We start from the raw sequence: 6335 nt of genomic DNA on the forward strand, positions 1-6335 counted from the left end.
TCCGGGCTCCAGCTGTGATGGGGAAGCGCCGGCTGGGGGCGCAGGGTCTGGGGGCTGCCCGGCAAACCATGAAGCCGGTAGCGCTGGGGCAGCCCTTTTCGTGTGGCTGGGAGGGAGGAGGGGGAGTTAGGGCGGGGACTTTGGGGAAGGGGCAGAGTTGGGGCGGGGCCAGGGGTGGGAAAGGGGCGGGGCCAGGGGTGGGAAAGGGGCGGGGCCAGGGCCCGTGGAGTGTCCTCTTTTTTTATTTTTTAAATATGGTAACCCTAGTTCAACATATTCATAAATGAGCTGCAAAAAGGGGTAAACAGGGAGGTGGCAAAGTTTGCAGCTGATACAGAATTACTCACGATAGTTCAGTCCAAAACAGACTGTGAAAAGGTACAAAGGGATCTCACAAAACTGGGTGACTTGGCAACAAAATGGCCGATGAAATTCAATGTTAAATGCAAAGAAATACACCTGGCAAAATATAATCCATTCCCAATTACACATACAAAATGATGGTGCCTAAATTAGCTGTTACCCCTCAAGAAAGAGATCTTGGACACATTTTCAGGACTCTGGAAGCACTGTATTGCAAATGTATAAGAATCCTTCTCACTGTGCCTGTATCATCCTGAACTCATTCTCCAGCTTCAGAAGACTTAAACTTGTCTCCAGTCATCAGTGGGACAGACGCAACTGAATCATTTAGCTGTCCTTAATGTGCATCAAGACCAGGGCCGTCCTTAGGCAGACACAGAATATGCAGCTGCGTAGGGCACCAAGAAATTTAGGGCACCAAATCGCCCCAAATTTCATGGTGCCCTACGCAGCTGCGTGCTTTGTATGCGGCAGTGCCGGCAGCCAGCTCCATCCCCCAGCTGGCCCCCCATGCATTCCTAGGGGGTATAGGGCCTGGGACAACTCCCTCCTCCTCTCCCTGCCTCTTCCTGCCCCCAACCTGCCCCCATTTTCCATCCCTTCTCCAAAGCCCCCTCCCCCAGCGACAGACGTGATTAGCAGGGGGGCCTGGCTCTGGCAGCAGGGGTCAGGCCTACCCCCCGCACTCACCAGCGGTGGCGGGAAGCAGAGCGCCCCAGCCCGCTCCACTCCGCTGGCTCCTCGCTGTGTCGCTCCGCTTCCTGCTGCCAGTGAGTGGGGGCGGGGGGGCGGACCCCTTCCCCTGAGCGACATGGCTGGGGCAGTAGCAGAGCAGGCTGGGGCCGGTTCCACTTCCTGCTCTCAGCGCCAGGCCCCCTCGCTAATCCCCCGGGCCACTCTGGGCTTCCGCGGCCCCGCACGCCTTGAGCGCACCCCAGACCTTCCACGGGGGCGGAGCGGGGAGCAGGTGCTCGGGCTGCGTAGGGCACCATAATTGGTAGGGACGGCCCTGATCAAGACCATATCAGGGAACTACGTATGAATAAGATAGCCACATTCAGTAACTAGAATATGAAAGGTGTGTATAACTATGCTGAAAATAGCCTCCCCCCGCAAAACTGGCAAAGTGCCCCTCCCCACCCAAACACACACACATCTCTTCAAAAGCACCCACCCGCAAAAACAAAAGTCAGTGCCTATAGGCCACCTCCCCGCACACCCACCCATACAAAACAAGCCTCAGCAAAAGCCCTCTACACCCACCCAGTCCAAACCTCCTTGTGGGCCTAGGGGGGCTTGAGATTAACTCCTCTTTATGGTGATTCAAGTGACAGATGCTGGAGAACGGGACAGAGGGAAAGAAAACAAGCTGAGCCAGTCTGGGATGGGACCTGCCCCCTGGCCAGGCTGGTAGGGGCCACACTGAGCGGGCCCCAGCTTAGAGCTCCACCCCGGCAGGGCTGGTAGGGGCCACACTGAGCCGGTCCGAGCTGAGAGCCCCCTGGTAGAGCTGGTAGGGGTCACGCTGAGCCAGTCCCAGCTGAGAGCCCCCCGGCAGGGCTGGTATGGGTTTGGTGAGCTAAAGACATTCAGAAGTAGAGAGAAAGGCGAAGAACCATGACATCAACCTATCGGACAGTGACGGGCCTTTTGAGAAACCCCAGAGTGCCACCCTGCTGGACAGCAGCCAGGGGTAGGGCAGGGCTCACCTTCCACAGGTATTTCCTGGAGAAAAATGGGTCTTTATGTCGTGACAACATCACACAATGACTCACTCAGCCGGGTAGGACGCCATTCGGTGCCCCCACCAAGCCTTGTAATGACATCACTCAGTGCTGCAGTGACCTCACCAAGCCTTGTAATGACATCACTCAGTGCTGCAGTGACCTCACCAAGCCTTGTAATGAGATCATTCAGTGCTGCAGTGACCTCACCAAGCCTTGTAATGACATCACTCAGTGCTGCAGTGACCTCACCAAGCCTTGTAATGACATCACTCAGTGCTGCAGTGACCTCACCAAGCCTTGTAATGACATCACTCAGTGCTGCAGTGACCTCACCAAGCTTTGTAATGACATCACTCAGTGCTGCAGTGATCTCACCAAGCCTTGTAATGAGATCACTCAGCAGCACAATGACGTCACTCAAAGCTGCAGCGACATCACCCAGCCATGCTGTTGCACTCGCCACCCCCTTGGCTGACTCAGCAGGGACTGAACCGGCCACCTGGAGAGCTAAATGCAGGCGTCTTTTCAGCTTGAGCTAAAGAGTCACCTGCGAATTGCACCAGTCACTTCCTGGGTGGTGTGGGCACCGCAGGGGACACACGGCACGTGCTGAGTAGTGGGTTAGACGATGACATCACCCTGCGGTGCAGTGACATCCCCTGGTGGGGCAATGAGCTTGCACAGCAGCACAGTGGCATGTGGCAATGCGGACGCTGTGCAGAGGCATGGTCCTGCAATGGGATGTTACTCAAGGACACAGGCACATCCTGGACGGCCCGGGCCATGCCTGGGACACAGCGTCCGCTAAATGAGGAAGAAAGCTGCGACCGCTGTAGCAAATGGCGCTCGGGCCTCGGCTCCAGCATTTGGCCTTTCCGATGCAAATAACGCTCAGTCAGAAAAGGGGGTGAGGGTGAGATTGGTGGGAACTGCAGGGAGCTTTGAGGTGAAAACAAGAGGCGCCCCCAGACTGAGGGACACTTGCGAAGAGGGGTGACGCGATGTCATGTACCAATCGCCCAGCAGGAGGCAGCTGTGCAATGCCATCACATGCATACTAGCCCGGCCATTAGAGCTGGGCGAGATGCTGGAACCCTGGGCCCGGGGGGTGCAGCAGGTCAGCCGGCACGGGCAGACTGGAAATCCAGGACTTTGACTAGTAACGTATGTCTGTCCCGCAGGCCAAGCAGCCAGGCAGCTGGGACGCTGCTACACCTGGGTTTCTGTGGGCTTCAAGCCCCATCTACCCCACAGTTTGGGCTGTAGTTTCACAGCTGACAATATTTCCGGCTGGGAGGGGCTGGCGAGAGCTCTAGGCAGGTGCTCTACAGCCCCACAGCGCAGGCTGGGGTTGGCAAGGCCCCTCCCCACAGCTTAAGCCATGTCCTGCACTGCTCCAAGAGCCGGCGTGCACTCTCCCGCACGAGCCAGCCTGCCTGGTGCACACACTACCCTCCGCACCGTCACAGCGCCAGTGCAGCATGGGCCGCCCCACATACCAGCTCTGCCACTCCCGGCACAGATCCCTGAAGCAGAAGCTAGTGGGAGAATCTGCCACGGACTGAGGGACTAGGCAGTATACAGCAATATGTCACTAGCAACACCCAGCGCCTCCTGCAGTGTCTACAGGGGAGGGGCCCGTTACTCCGGGACGCCCTGTGCAGGGGGAGTGTGAAGGAGCCTGATCTAGAGCAGGGGGCTCTCCACCTTTTTCTTTCTTAGATCCCCCCAACGCGCTATAAAACTCCCCGGCCCTCCTGTGCCACAACAACTGTTTTCTGCATATAAAAGCCAGGGTCGGCGTTGGGGGGGTAGCAAGCAGGGCAATTGCCTGGGGCCCCAGACCACAGGGCCCCCCCATGAAGCTAAGTTGCTCAGGCTTCTGCTTCAGCCCCAGCTGGCTTCAGTCCCGGGCTTCAGCCCTGCACGGCAGAGCTTAGGTTTTCTGCCCTGGGCCTCAGCTAGTCTAACACTGGTCCTGCTTGGCGGACCCCCTGAAACCTGCTCATGCCCCCCCCCCCAGGGGACCCCGGACCCCTGGTTGAGAACCACTGGTCTAGAGTGCTGTCTGGCCAGCAAGCAGGTGCATGGTGGGACTGCACTGGGAGGACCAGTGCAGCTGTGAAGCGTGTGGGTCCCGCCCTCTCTTGCGCCATGGTGGTTGGGACAGAACCATGGGATGAGGAGCTGGGATATTTGTTCGGAGCTGGGGCCATCGGAACAGTGCTGGGAATTCTTCTGGCTACTGACAGCTCTTTGGGGCTGGATCCGCCAGCACTTGCTAGCGCAGACAGGGCCTGACCCTACCAGGCCTTGGGAGACTTTCCTCAGGCACCTGGCTGGCGCTGGCCTGTGGCCACGCGAGCAGATCACAGAGTCCCTTTGTGCTCACGCTGAATGAGGAGCTGTATGGGAGAAGCAGAACAATGCGGTGTCCTTTAGGCCGAGTATTAGCCAATCTCCGGGCCCTTGCTGAGCCTTTTCTGGTAGGAGGAGACATTGATGCAACGAGTCAGGTATTGCTTGGGTGCAAAGTGCTGTTTATTTACAAAGAATGCACAAAGTCCTGTTTCCCTGAACACCGCAGGAACCAACAACGGCAGGCAGTTTCCTGGCTCACTAGTTCAGACATGCCAACTCTGGCGAATTCGTCGTGAGAGACATGATTTCTAAGTAAAATGAAGCCTTGCTCGGGAGTTTGCCAGAGAACTCTCGAATGTCAGCCACGGCTGAAAAAACAAATCCTGACACTCACGAGTTCTAGCCTGAGATCATGAGCCAGACTTCATTTTACGTAGAAATCGCTGTCAGCCATGGCGGGTGAGGTTCCAGATGAAGACAACACGGGAATTACAGACCAGTCAGCTTAACTTTTGTACCCGGAAAGATAATGGAGCAAATAATTAAGCAATCAATCTGCAAACGCCTAGAAGATAATAAGGTGATAAGTAAGAGTCAGCATGGATTTGTCAAGAACAAATCGTGTCAAACCAACCTGATAGCTTTCTTTGACAGGGTAACAAGCCTTGTGGATGGGGGGAAGTGGTAGACATGGTATATCTTGACTTTAGTAAGGCTTCTGATACTGTCTCGCATGACCGCCTCATAAACAAACTAGGGAAATACAATCTAGATGGAGCTACTCTAAGATGGGCAACAGACCAGGTTGCCCTGGAGCTGCTGTTCCAGAAGAGCGATGCAGCTGCTGAGTGAGGACTGGCCGAGAAGGGAGAGGCTGGGCCTGGGAAGCTGCCCGAAGCAGGATGACCAGAGACCCCTGACGGGGAGGCTGTGAACCCCTAGGACAAGCGGGGGCTGAGGGCCTGGGCTTTGTTTGGTGATTTGCTGATGTTTGGACAATAACCCTGCTGACAGGAGGCTGGATGGGGGGCGTCGCGTCGGGAGAACCTGCCACGCCATGGGGCACTAGTGGGACTTCACTGAGCCCTGTGCGATGCTGAGGCTCCCCACGGTCCCTGGTCACCAGGTACTCTAGCAACAACAGGGACCAGGGACCCTCTGACTCCACTCCCATGGGTGGTGGGACACAGGGCACCCCGGCGAGAGGCCTGGATTCCGTGGGGCTGGGCTCCAGGAGCTGTCAGGATGGGGCGCTAGGCAGTGAGGTGAAGGGATAGTGGCACCGGGCACAGACTCATAAGGCCTGTCCCCTGATAGCTCCTCCAAGCCCTGGCAGCCAGAGATCAGCTTGACCAGGTGCCAGCCACTGGCCAGAGCGTGTCCCTGGGAAACCCTCCTGGGCCAAGCACCAGGAGTAGGGGGCTGGGTTGGGGTCCTGGGGCGAGAGTCCTGCCGCCCCCTGATGAAGAGAGGCCCAAACAGCCACACAGCTGCTGGCCCCGAGCAGAGGAGATGCCTGAGACGCAGGCTCAGGCAGGACCCTGAGGGGAGGGGCAGCTGGGACACAATGGGGGCCCGCCAGGGTCTGGTCTGGTGCAGCCAGGAGATATGGGGTTGGGGAGCACTGCTCTGGGGCAGCAGGGGGATATGGGGTGGGGGGGGCACTGCTCTGCTCTGGGGCAGTGGGGGGATAAGGGTGGGGGTATTGCTCTGGTCTGGTGCAGCAGGGAGATATGGGGTGGGGGGCTCTGCTCTGGGGCAGTGGAGATATGGGGGCAGCCCCGAGAGGGTCTGGTCTGGGGCAGAGAAGGGATATGGGGGGGGGCACTGCTCTGGTCTGGGGCAGCGGGGGGATAAGGGTGGGGGTATTGCTCTGGTCTGGTG

The sequence above is a fragment of the Malaclemys terrapin genome, chromosome 21 (genome assembly GCF_027887155.1).
Source record: "Malaclemys terrapin pileata isolate rMalTer1 chromosome 21, rMalTer1.hap1, whole genome shotgun sequence".
NCBI classification, from domain to species: Eukaryota; Metazoa; Chordata; order Testudines; family Emydidae; genus Malaclemys; species Malaclemys terrapin.